The sequence below is a fragment of the Scyliorhinus torazame genome, chromosome 24, assembly GCF_047496885.1.
Source record: "Scyliorhinus torazame isolate Kashiwa2021f chromosome 24, sScyTor2.1, whole genome shotgun sequence".
NCBI classification, from domain to species: Eukaryota; Metazoa; Chordata; class Chondrichthyes; order Carcharhiniformes; family Scyliorhinidae; genus Scyliorhinus; species Scyliorhinus torazame.
In genome coordinates this window covers 40497230-40511300 of record NC_092730.1, presented here as the reverse complement: position 1 = coordinate 40511300, position 14071 = coordinate 40497230, and the positions used below count along the sequence as shown (strand labels likewise).

The 14071-nt window shown below is 44.0% G+C and overlaps 1 non-coding gene across 1 annotated transcript; it reads right to left on the bottom strand.

The window, feature by feature from the left end:
• Nucleotides 1–13479: 13479 nt before the first annotated feature.
• On the bottom strand, nt 13480–13561 carry trnas-gcu (transfer RNA serine (anticodon GCU)). Its single transcript has one exon. It is a non-coding gene; the product is annotated as a tRNA-Ser (tRNA).
• Nucleotides 13562–14071: the final 510 nt, after the last annotated feature.

Genomic DNA, 14071 nt, shown 5'->3' with positions numbered 1-14071 from the left:
TTGCCTTATACTCCACGAGGTTAAATTTCTCCAGCAAGATTTTCAACCTCAGGAAGATCCAATCCCTCCCATTCAATGGAAAAGTGTTGGTCTCAGGACATGCGATTCCTGCTTAAGTACGCTCAGCAATACCCTGCAGGCAGAAGCCCATGTAACGACTCGATAATCTGCTTAATGACTCTGGTTGAGGAATTCAAATGGATCACAGGACTCCGGCTAAAATTAATCTACTTTTGTTGTACATCGTCTGGCTGGTTGGGTTGTTCACATCCGTCCGAGACGGGAAGTTGAGAACAAGGTTTCTATTGTGATTTATTTCTAGTTAATGCTTTCTTAACGTTTTGCCCCAGCTGTGAGGTATTACTGGATATCGTTATATCTCTATATTTCCCCTCTGTGTGGTACTACTGGATGACGTTCGCAGTCCAGCTTTGACAAAGGGTCTCCTGGACTCGAAACATTAGCTCTTTTCTCTCCCTACAGATGCTGGGAGACTTGCTGAGATTTTAAAGCATTTTCTCTGTGGTTCCCTATTTGTGACATTTACAATGTTGTAATTTGTCATGCTGTCTCCTTCATTCCTGGGACTAATGTCGGGATGAGACTACAATAGAGATTCTGACTACAATAGAAATTTGCTGCAAAGCAAACAGGATCGTGCGTTATGTTTACCTTTGGCGTGAGGAAGAATGTATATTTTGCTTTCGTGCTGCATGGTTGTTCTGTGGAAGGTGATGTGATTTCTTCTGTGACGTTGTTCTGATGGGAAAGTGGGGAGTGACTGGCATCACTTTTACAGAAAGAAGTTCGGGGCGGAAGTTTCACCTCCCTGGGAACGTTGATCAAGCTGTTACCGAATACTTCAAACTTTGCCTTAAGTCCGACCGCGAATAGCTCAACCACGAGCGGACTGGCGCAGCGGGAGCGTGGTGGGCCCATAGCCCAGCAGTCGATGGACCAAAACCATCGTCTGCTATTTGTATTCTCACTCACACCAAAAGCAAACAAGTCGCTATCACCCAGCAGCACATCTGCCTTTTTCTTTATTAGTATCAACATTTTCCTTTCAGTATGATCTGCTCCTTGACACCTGTTCTTCAGCTACCCACAGTATAGTCGAGGTGACTAAGTTGACTTCTCCCAGAATTCCCTTCTGCCGCCTCTACTGGATGAACTTTCACCTGTTTGGACACTGGAGGGGTTCTTCGGCTGTGAAAGCAGCACCGGAAGCAGCTGTGGAGAGAGATTCCAGTCGCCAGGATGCATCTCTCCGATTGGATACTTCACGTCGCTCAGATCTTCGTCTCTCAATACCTTCCTGTGAGGAACAGTTTATAATGAAAAAATATATCATTTGAACCATGAATGTGAACCTGGAAAAGACTGAGATTTGAAATGAAATGGAAAGGTCCCACAAAGGGTTAACAGTCGCAGCTTGTTTAAAACACAGAGAGCTTCGCAGGCGTTAAAGAAAACAGATATGGACAAATCAACCTGGTTTTAAAGTTAAAAGACATTCAATCAATTTAAAATCTTAAGTTATATAAACGGGAACAGTATTTCACACTTCCTGAGAGGTGCATTATTTTACTGAGCAATTAAAAAAGGAACAACCAGGATCTTAGGTTTAAATTGGGGGAGAAGGTTAAGCGGGAAACCTTGCTGACGCCACTTAAATATGAGACAACTGCTTTCCAGCTAAGAAACACATGAGGTGCACGTTAATCCCATAATTTACACATTTTTGACGTTAAAAATCTTTTAGCAAATAATCAGGTCATAGGGTATAGGTCCAAGCCAGATCAGGTTAGAAATATAGGGGGCGACCTGCCGTTGACACCAGCTGACCAGTAGAAGTGCAGAGGCGAACTGCTTCGTTGGACACGAGTTCATATCCAGTATTGAGACTGAGAAAAACCATCACTAAAGACAGATATCAGGAAAGTTGCTGTCGAAGCAACAAATAAATGTATTACCTCCCAAACAAAAGTATTACATGTCAAGCAGAATAAGGTAGTTCAACGACAGGGAGCTTGCATTAGCTACAGTCGGCAAGCAACAGTTACATTTCAATAAATGCCATGTAGAAACTAAGGCTGCGCAAAGGGCTATATAATACCTAATAATTCAGCAGCCAGCTCTCATAGCTGCCCTCGGTCATGGGTAGGACTGAACACGGAAGCCGAGCAGAACAGCGAATCCATCAGGAAAAAACCAAAAGTTACAGGAGAAAATTGTCAAGGCAGACTTGAAGGTCTAACAACTGACCAGGAAGATGCAAAGAAAAGATCTTTTTACTTTTCTGTAAAAACAGTGATTACATCTTTTAGTTTGAAATTAAAACTAACTTAAATTGATAACCTGAAAGAGTGTTTATTAGAAAGTTTTCTTCATCTACTTAGAAAAGCCGGACCCGTGAGTGAAGCACCTGAGTGGAAAGTAAACAGAATCTTCTCTGAAGACATGGGTTATGCCGTGGGATAACATGAAACACTGGTTTGACCCGAATAGCGCCCACCTAAGTCTGCATAGGAGTCAGGGAGTGAGAATCCCTGTTCATCATTTAGAATATCTTGACCCCTTTCTGGTACAGGGGGAATTCTAAGAATAGTGGTGAGGTTTTAACTTCATGGCGCGCAATTTGGAGGCCTAGAATATTAGAAGTTTCTGGGTAAAGCGAGGCTAGAATATTAGAAGTTTCTAGTTAAGCAGGTGGAGGTTTGAATATTAGAAGTTTCTAACCTAAAAGGGAATGGAATATTAGACGTTTCTAGTTCCCAAATAATTGTTAGAATATTAAAAGTTTCTAACCGGCACAAAGGCTAGAATATTAGAAGTTTCTAGTCTATGTGTGAGGCGAACTTTACCTGCCGAGTTTAATGCGGAAAGTCATGTGTGATTGACTTTTGGAAGGATATTCTGTGCATGGGGGACGGGGGGGGACGGGGGACGGGGGGGGACGGGCGGACGACGACACATAAAACTCAGTTGGGTGCGAGCGTCAGAAGACTAGAAGATACTGACCCTGAGTAAAAGTCTGCAAGACATCTTAGTAAAGGTACTGGGATTCTTGCATCCATTACTGGTAGAAGGAGGACAAACATAAATCTTCCTTGGAGTCAAGCAGATTGTGAGGGAAAGCCGAGAGAAATAGGGACGCCGAGAAAACTTTAGAGACCAAGATCAATCGACCTTTAACTAAAACAAGAAGATAGTGCCTCAGTACCCCTGGCTAGGTCCCAGATAGGGTGCATATCCTGAATGTCGGAGTGCACCTGAAAGGGACAACCAGGAACAGAAATTTAGAAGTCGAGAAAATGGCAATTAGGGTAATCCTCTTGCTCTGAAACACGGTCAAGAGAAATGAAGCAACGGGGCGAGAGTACGGGGCGAGAGTGGAAGAGATTAAAATACGCAAAAAAAAACTCCTGGATAAGAGAGGCTTATCAGAACGGAGGGCTCTCAATTTTTGTTAGAGTACCTAAAACCCGATTGAATAGACATCCAAGGTCTCGGTGGATAAATGAGTGTGTGTGTGTGTTTAATAAGGATTTGTGAATTTCCCTTTGGTGTTTCAAGTTTTTTAAATGTTGTATTTTGCAAAACCGAGTTTCACATCAATTAGAAGTTATAAACGGCAGGTAGAAATGTGACCAATATTATGAGGTAGTAAATCAGTATGTTCAGAACTAAATTGGTCACAGCATAAACACAAAAGAAGTTTTACTCGGGAGCAGACAGAGCTCTGTGCAGGAAAGTACTTTGAAACTAACCCGTTGAAATTGACATGGCACAGCTCCAGCAGGTTCCTACTGCCCGAAGACTCAAAAGATAGTCAGGAGCAGGAAAAATGATGTTTAGAATGTTAAATACATGGTAGAAGGAGCTTTAGGGAATAAAGATATTAGACCAGAAGTTAGATTAGGAGAAGTACTTTCAGTATCAGGAAATGAGAATCTGATGGCAGGGAAATATTTAATAAAATTCGATGCAGGAAAAATTGCGATATTAAATACCAATCGATAGCACAGAGGCAGTTTGGGTGAAGCTACCAACAAAACCAGGTAAAAGGTAAAGAAAAGATCGTTCAGAATTTGGGTGAACATATAGTTGAATTAGAGAAGCATGGCGTCTGGAGCAAAAAGAATTGTATCAGAACTAAAACATCTGACCCAGCTAAATAATAACCAAGGGATTATGATAATCCATAGGCAACCTTTCGGAAGTAACGAAGAAACGTAATCAGCAAGGATTGTATGTGGGATGGTATGATAATGACAAAATGGCATTACTGCAGAGAAAACCTAGCTAACGACGATGTAATTCTGAAAGGATGTGCAGGATTGTGGAGAAGTGACAAACTGATTGTCCCAATTAGTGAGGGATTATATAGTTCAAAAGATGTTGGGATGACCCGGGGAAATAAAATTAGCATAACAGTGTTCAGAGACTGTATCACCGCAATGGTGCCATGCCAGTAGGCAGACCATACCCCCCAAACCGGTTGGACAAGGAAAAAAGGAATGTTGTACGAAATTAATGATTGACCCGGGCTATGGATTTGGAAAAAATATGAACCAAAACTTTCCCGATACAATGAAGGGAGTTCTGTGGATAAATTGAAAACCCCAGACAATGGACAGGCTTTAGAGGAAAGGAATGTTTGGTTATGAGTGTCAGGGAATTACTGCACTCACTAGTATTATGTGATGAAGTAGATTGGGATGACAGTGAACCTGTTAGCAGCATTGATAGGACAGATGATGAAGTTAAAATGTCATGTTCAGAACTTACCTTTCATAAAACTCCTGTCATAATCAGAAATAAAGAAATTGAAATGAAGGCAGTAGCAATATCCGAAATGTATCAGGGTAAGTTTCAACCAGATTGGACCACTGAGCGAGCAAAAGAGGAGGAGTTTGAGATGCTTCGAATCTCTCTCAGGGATGCAATGATAGAAGGAGAAGGCTTAACCGGCCTTAATTGTATGATGTACATATATGAGCAAAAACCCAGCCAGCAAAAAAACCAAAAAGAAACTTATGGTAGCAAAGGACATCCGAAAGTCCTGGAGAGGGCACTTCTGGAGTATCCGAACAAGAATAGAAGATACAAATGAACAAATAGGGCCCTCTCCAACCTTGGCCTGTTCGTTTGATTTTTCAGATGGATAGAATGATACAGACACATTTGTTTGGAAGGAGAAATAGGACTACAATCAAGAGGGAAATAAGGATCAGGTTCAAAGAAGGAATGGAAGAAGCTAGGATTAGGAGTAAGCTAGATTGCTTAAAATGGGGGGCAACAATGTTAATGGGGATTACCGTGATTAGTTTCGGAATATTAGTATTCTAATTGCATGAGGGAAATCAGGTGAAGTAATGGGACATGGAAAAATAGATACCAGCTTCAATCAGATAAAACACAGAATAAAAATAAGAATAAGCAAATGTTTAAATATAACAGAATAAATCATTAATTTCCAAGACATCCAGGAGATAGGGCTCAACAGCAGTATTTTAGAATCAAGCAACAGTGTCAGTAACAAAATGTTCAGTAGAATGTTGGGAGCACTTCCAAGCAGCCTGGAATACGTACTAAAATTATCAGATCTGTGAAAGATTTTTAGACAGTATTCGGGAAAACTAATGATACTAACGGGGACCCCGAGAAAGGGCAAGTTAAGATAAGTAATGCGCTGCAAAACAAAACCACAAGTAGGAATAATTTGGGAAACGATTTCATAGACGTGGTCTTAAAAATTAAAGAAACATTTAAAACAGCAATTAAAATTATAGCAAGTCCATTTAAATGGTTTTGGACTATGTTAACCTTTGTTCAAAACAATTGGTACTTGTTTCTATCAATTGCGGGAGGGGTAATTGCCGCCGCATTGCTGTGGAAATTGGGAAATTTTAAATTATGTCAAAACCTATGTTGCAAATGTTGAAATAAAATTGCTCAACGGAAAGAGAGAAAAATGATACAATTGGTTACATATTTCAGGAACGTAAATGCCAAAGCCAGGAAGAAATCTTTTCGAGTTAGGAATAAACCGAAGTATCAAATGATTACTGAGCAGTGAAACCTTCGGTCACACATCTCTGACAGGACATGTGGCCTGGACACCAGCTGATGGATGATCTGAGTTCTCCACGGGACGTGTACTACATGATGGATTTTTTAAGGGTCGCGACAGACAGCAGCGACTGACGAGGAACCCCCACAGTTTACGAGACAATAGTATTAAGACATTTTTGTTTGTTTGAGCTTGATGTTGCGGTGGGAAATTTACAACCAATGTATTAAACGAAGTTCCCTTGAGGCATTATGATAGTTATTAAAAATAAATGTCGTGCATCTTATTAAGAATTGTTATGTATGTATGAAAAATAATTTGACATGGCTTGAGATAACAGATGCCAACTGACAAGGAACAAATGCTGGACTTTGGTAGTTGATTTTAGTTAGAGGGAGACTAACAGCACTAAACTACAACAGGCGGCAGATGGCTGGGCAATAGAAGAATTGGAACTAGGATAGCATTGGATGCTGTCAAAAGCATGAATTATTCTAAAGAACAAGTGACATCTACAGATAAAATTGACATGCTTAGAACTAAACGCAACAACACATAATCTGACAGAGTTAATTAGAACTTGAGACAGGAGCACAACTTGACACACAGAACATCGGAATTCAATTGCATAAATATATTTATTGCGGACTCGGCAATTCTTCTGGCTGAGCGGGAGCCGTGCGACAAGGACACTTTCATTCAGAAGCATATTAAATTGGAGTAAAATAACAGAAGCTTAGTACGACTTTTTTTACAAACAGTTTATCAAACAAATGCCAGGTACCAAAAGGACTCAGGCAGTGAGCAGCGGTGGTACAGTGGTGAGCATAGCTGCCTTATAAGCAGTTCAACCGAGATTGAATGCCGGCCATCGCAGTAAAAATGTAATCGTAAGCTTTTGCGCGACATTGTGGGTTTCAAAGTGAAGAAGAGAAACAGTTTCTAACTGTGGCGTTTTACGCTGATATCTACTTGAGGTGTATAAACTGCAAAACGGTCAGGATCAAGTACATGTGGAGATAATGCTTCCTCTTTTGCGGCATTCTCAAACCAGAGTTCTTAAGCTTAGAATAAGAGATAGCAAATTTAAAAAACATTTGAGGAAAAACTACTTGTCCGATCGCAGTAATAGTTGTAACGGATGTGTTTGCGCGACATTGTGAGTTTCAAACTGAGGAAGACTGGCCAACAGTTTCTCATTCAGAATTTATGCGCAATTCTGTAATTGAGGTGTATAAGATGTCAAACGGTATGGATAAAGTAAACGTGGAGTTGGTGCTTCCTCTTGTGGGGCATTCTAAATTGCGAGGTCATAATCTTACAATAAGAGATCTCAAATTTAAAAAAGATTTGAGGAAAAATATGCTTTTCCCAAAACATAGAACAATACAGCACAGAACAGGACCTTCGGCCCACGACGTTGTACCGAACCTTTGCCCTAAATTAATCATAGAATTTACAGCGTAGAAGGAGGCCATTCGGCCCATTGAGTCTGCACCGGCTCTTGGAAAGAGCACCCTACCCAAAGTCAACACCTCCACCCAACATAACGGGCAATTTTGGACACTAAGTGCAATTTACCATGGCCAGTCCACCTAACCTGCACATCTTTGGACTGTGGGAGGAAACCGGAGCACCCGGAGGAAACCCACGCACACACCGGGAGGATGTGTAGACTCCACACAAACAGTAAACGAATCCGGAATCGAACCTGGAACCCTGGAGCTGTGAAGCAATTGCGCTCTCCACAATGCTACCGAGCTGCCCTTACGAACAAATAAATCTACACTATATCATTTTACCGTAATCCATGTACCTATCCAATAGCTGCTTGAAGGTCCCTAATGTTTCCGACTCAACTACTTCCACAGGCACTGCATTCCATGCCCCCACTACTCTCTGGGTAAAGAACCTACCTCTGACATCCCCCCCCCCCCATATCTTCCACCATTCACCTGAAATTTATGTCCCCTTGTAATGGTTTGTTCCACCCGGGAAAACTATCTCTGACGGTCTACTCTATCTATTCCCCTGATCATCTTATAAACCTCTATCAAGTTGCCCCTCATCCTTCTCCGTTCTCATGAGAAAAGGCCTAGCACCCTCAAACTTTCCTCGTAAGACCGACTCTCTATTCCAGGCAACATCCTGGTAAATCTCCTTTGCACCTTTTCCAAAGCTTCCACATCCTTCCTAAAATGAGGCGACCAGAACTGTACACAGCACTCCCAATGTGGCCTTACCAAAGTTCTGTACAGCTGCATCATCACCTCACGGTTTTAAATTCAATCCCTCTGGTAATGAACGCTAGCGCACAATAGACCTTCTTCACAGCTCTATCCACTTGAGTGGCAACTTTCAAAGATGTATGAACATAGACCCCAAGATCTCTCTGCTCCTCCACATTGCCAAGAACTCTACCGTTAACCCTGTATTCCGCATTCATATTTGTCCTTCCAAAATGGACAACCTCACACTTTTCAGGATTAAGCTCCATCTGCCACTTCTCAGCCCAGCTCTGCATCCTATCTATGTCTCTTTGCAGCCGACAACAGCCCTCCTCACTATCCACAACTCCACGAACCTTCGTATCGTCGGCAAGTTTACTGACCCACCCTTCAACTCCCTCATCCAAGTCATTAATGAAAATCGCCAGCAGCAGAGGACCCAGAACTGATCCCTGCGGTACGCCACTGGTAACTGGGGTCCAGGCTGAATATGTGCCATCGACCACCACTCTCTGACTTCTATCGCTTAGCCAGTTTGTTATCCAACTGGCCAAATTTCCCACTATCCCATGCCTCCTTACTTTCTGCATACGCCTACCATGGGGAACCTTATCAAATGCCTTCCTCAAATCCATGTACACTACATCCACTGCTTTCCCTTCATGGACATGATTGGTCACCTCCTCAAAGAATTCAATAAGACTTTTAAGGCAAGACCTACAAATCCGTGCTGACTATCCCTAATCAAGCAGTGTCTTTCCAGGTGCTCAGAAATCCTATCCTTCAGTACCCTTTCCATGACTTTGCCTAACACCAAAGTAAGACTAACTGGCCTGTAATTCAAAGGGCTTTCCCTAGTACCTTTTTTGAACAGGGGCACGACATTCGCCACTCTCCAATCCCCTGGTACCATCCCTGTTGACAGTGAGGACGAAAAGATCATTGCCAACGGCTCTGCAATTCCATCTCTTGCTTCCCATAGAATCCTTAGATATATTCCGTCAGGCCCGGGGGACTTGTCTATCCTCAAGTTTTTCAAAATGCCCAACACATCTTCCTTCCTAACAAGTATTTCCTCGAGCTTCCCATTCTGTTTCACACTGTCCTCTCCAACAATATGGCCCCTCTCATTTGTAAAGACAGAAGAAAAGTACTCGTTCAAGACCTCTCCTATCTCTTCAGACTCAATACACAATCTCCCGCTCCTGTCCTTGATCGGACCTACCCTCGCTCTAGTCATTCTCATATTTCTCACATATGTGTAAAAGGCCTTGGGGTTTTCCTTGATCCTACCCACCAAAGATTGTTCATGCCCTCTCTTAGCTCTCCTAATCCCTTTCTTCGGTTCCCTCCTGGCTATCTTGTATCCCTCCTGTACTGTACCTTGTTTCCTCAGCCTTACATAAGTCTCCTTTTTCCTCTTATCAAGACATTCAATCTCTCTTGTCAACCATGGTTCCCTCACTCGACCATCTCTTCCCTGTCTGACATGGACATACATATCAAGGACACGTAATACCTGTTCCTTGAACAAGTTCCACATTTCACTTGTGTCCTTCCCTGACAGCCTATGTTCCCAACTTATGCACTTCAATTCTTGTCTGACAACATCGTATTTACCCTTCCCCCAATTGTAAACCTTGCCCTGTTGCACGCACCTATCCCTCTCCATTACTAAAGTGAAAGTCACAGATTTGTGGTCACTATCTCCAAAATTCTCCCCCACTAACAAATCTATCACTTGCCCTGGTTCATTACCAAGTACTAAATCCAATATTGCCCCTCCTCTGATCGGACGATCTACATACTGTGTTAGAAAAGCTTCCTGGACACGCTGCACAAACACCACCCCATCCAAACTATTTTGATCTGAAGAGTTTCCACTCAATGTTTGGGAAGTTAAAGTCACCCATGACTTCTACCCTGTGACTTCTGCACCTTTCCAAAATCTGTTTCCCAATCTGTTCCTCCACATATCTGCGACGATTGGAGGGGCCTATAGAAAACTCCTAACAAGGTGACTGCTCCTTTCCTATTTCTGACTTCAACCCATACTACCTCAGTAGGCTGATACTCCTCGGACTGCCTTTCTGCAGCTGTTATACTATCTCTAATTGACAATGCCACCCCCCCCCCCACCTCTTTTACCACCCTCCCTAATCTTATTGAAACATCTATAACCAGGGACCTCCAACAACCATTTCTGTCCCTGTTCTATCCAAGTCTCCGTGATGGCCACCACATCGTAGTCCCAAGTTCCGATCCATGCCATATGTTCACCCGCCTTATTCCTGATGCTTCTTGCGTTGAAGTATACACACTTCAAGCCATCTCCATGCCTGCAAGTAATCTCCTTTGTCAGTGTTCCCTTCCCCACTGCCTCATTACACGCTTTGGCGTCCTGAATATCGGCTACTTTATTTGCTGGACTACAAATCCAGTTCCCATTCCCCTGCCAAACTATTTTCAACCCTCCCGAAGAGTACTCGAAAACCTTGCTCCCAGGATATTGGTGCCCCTCTGGTTCAGATGCAACCCGTCCTGCTTGTACAGGTCCCACCTTCCCCAGAATGCACTCCAATTATCCATGTACCTGAAGCCCTCCCTCCTTCAGCATTCCTGCAGCCACATGTTCAGCTGCACTCTCTCCCTATTCCTAGCCTCGCTATCACGTGGCACCGGCAACAAACCCGAGATGGCAACTCTGTCTGTCCTGGTTTTTAACTTCCAGCCTACCTACCTAAACTCATTTATTACCTCCACACCCCTTTTCCTACCTACGTCGTTGGTACCAATGTGCACCACGACTTCTGGCTGCTCCCCCTCCCCCTTAAGGATCCTGAAGACACGATCCGAGACATCCTTGCCCCTGTCACCCGGGAGGCAACATACCTTCCGGGAGTCTCGCTCGCGACCTCAGAATCTCCTATCTATTCCCCTAACCATTGAATCTCCTACAACTATTGCTTTTCTATTCTCCCCCTTCCCTTCTGAGCCCCAGAGCTAGACTCAGTGCCAGAGACCTGGCCGCTAGGGCCTTCCCCCGGTAGGTCATCCCCCCCAACAGCGTAAAAAACGGTATACTTATTTTGAAGGGGAACGGCCACGAGGGATCCCTGCACTGTCTGCCTCCCCCCCCCCCCCCCCCCCGCACCTGACTCTAACCCAGCTATTCTTGTCTTGTACCTTGGGTGTGGTTACCTCCCTGTAACTCTGCTTTATCGCCCCCTCTGCCTCCCGGATGATCCGAAGTTCATCCAGCTTCAGCTCCAGTTCCCTAACACGGTCTTTGAGGAGCTGGAGTTGGGTGCACTTCCCGCTGGTATAGTCAGCGCGGACATCGGTGGTATCCCTCACCACTCACATCCTACAGGAGGAGCATGCAACTGGCCTAGCCTCCATCCCCTCTTACCTTGCAGAATAAAGCTGCCCTGTGGACCAACTGGATCTCCGCCCTCCGACACTGCTCCCAGTCAGCTGCACTCTCTGTAAACTCCTGGCTCTCTTCTCACTCTTTGCGGAAATGGAGGAAACAAAATGCAAGCAGCACCTTACTCCCTCCTCACTTTACTCCGTCAGTCACCAAACTCTCACTATAGCACTCAAATGCACCAAATTCAGCACTCCCTCAGTCACCAAACTCTCACTATAGCACTCAAATGCAGGAAATTCAGCACTCTCAGTCACCAAGCTCTCACTATAGCACTCAAATGCACCAAATTCAGCACTCAGTGCAAACACAGCCTGCACTGTAGGGGATCACTTTTATACTGTGAATCTAGCCTCTAAAGACTTGTGATTCGGGCAGCACGGTAGCATAGTGGTTAGCATAATTGCTCCACAGCTCCAGGGTCCCAGGTTTGATTCCCGGTTTGGCTCACTGTCTGTGCGGAGTCTGCACGTTCTCCCCGTGTGTGCGTGGGTTTCCTCCGGGTGCTCCGGTTTCCTCCCACAGTCCAAAGATGTGCAGGTTAGACGGGTTGTCCATGTTAAATTGCCCTTAGTGTCCAAAAATTGGCCTTAGGGTTGGTTGAATGGGGTTACTGGGTTATGGGGATTGGGTGGTGTGGGCCTCGGTAGGGTGCTCTTTCCAAGAGCCGGTGCAGAGTCGATGGGCCGAATGGCCTCCTTCTGCACTGTAAATTCTATGATCTATGATTCTGTGGAATTCGCTACCCCAGATTGCGATGGATGCAGGGACAGTGAATACATTTAAGGAGGAGTTAGAGAGATTTTTGTTGGTAATGAGTGGAAGGGTTATGGAGAACGGGTGGAGTTGAGGCCAGTATGGGATCAGCCAAGATCTCATGGAACGTGTTATGCTCAGGAGGCTAAATTGTCTTCTCCCGCTCCTAGGTCATGTGTTATAGTGAGGACGTATTCTAGCTGAGATCAATCGCCCTCTTCATCTGTAACATTGTAGGTAACAGATGAGGAACACATCATCCGTGATAGAATGGCGGGGCAGACTCGATGGGTCTAATGGCTTAATTCTGCTCCTATATTTTATGAACTTATATTTTGTGCGACTTCGTGAGTTTCAAATTGAGGGGAAGGAACATTTTCCAACTCAGAATCTATGCGCAATTAGGGCAGGGAGTGAAAAGTAACTTTCTCAGCTTTTTATTATTTGGCTTCACCATGGACAGTGTTCGACTATTCACCGCCCGCCAAGCCCTGAAACAAAAGCTAAAAATCACAGCCTTTTTTCTATATCCTCATGAAGTGGACGAAACAGAGATACAACAGACACGTTACAGACAAGAATGGGATTTGAAACCACGTGTGCAGAGTACAATGGATTATTGTGCCTGACCTTAACCACGTGATACAACCCCTTTAGTTCATGGAACTTTAATATCTGATCTTGTCACAGACAAGTAGCCGAAGCACCCCACCAATGTACAATCAGGAGGACGTTCATCCACGAGAGGTGGCAGAAGTTAATAATGGGAGAAGTGAACCCGGTAACCTCGACTGCACAGTTGGTAGCCGAAGAAGAAGTGGTGGCAATGTGGGGTTAAGCCCCAAACACGTCTGCCTCCGTTCGTCCCTCCTGTAACCCAACTCGATGCAAGTGGCCTGACAACTTGGAATAGTTTGTCACATCAGTGATTGCAGATCCATCGTGGAAAAATGAATCCCACTTCCGTGAAACAATGGACGAAAAATCGACGAGGATGGGATTCGAACCCACGTGTGCAGAGCACAATGGATTAGCAGTCCATCGCTTTAACCACTCAGCCACCTCGTCGCACAAATGTTTGTGTCAATACGTCTTAATTCGTTTTGCATCCATGAACTGATGGAAATTATTTGCCTCTTTCTATTCAACCAGGTATTCGATGGGGAAACTGCAGCGATGGTGGTATAGTGGTGAGCATCGCTGCTTTTGAAACCGTTGACTCCGGTTCGATTCCCGGCCATCGCAGTAATAGTTGAATCGAATGTTTTTGCGCGACATCCTGAGTTTCAAACTGAGGAAGACTGGTCAACTGTTTCTCATTCAGAATTTATGCGGATTATCTAAGTGTGGTGTTTAAGATGCGAAAAGGTGTAGATATTGTAGACGTGGAGTTGATGTTACCTGTTGTGGGGTAGTCTAAAACGAGAGGTCATCATCTTAGAATATGAGGAGGCAAATTTAAAAAAGAAAAACTACTTCTCCCAAAGGGTTTTAATTCTGTGGAATTCACTTCCTCAGAGTGTGGTGGATGCAGGGACAGTGAGAAAGTTAAGGAGGACTTAGAGAGACTTTTATTGG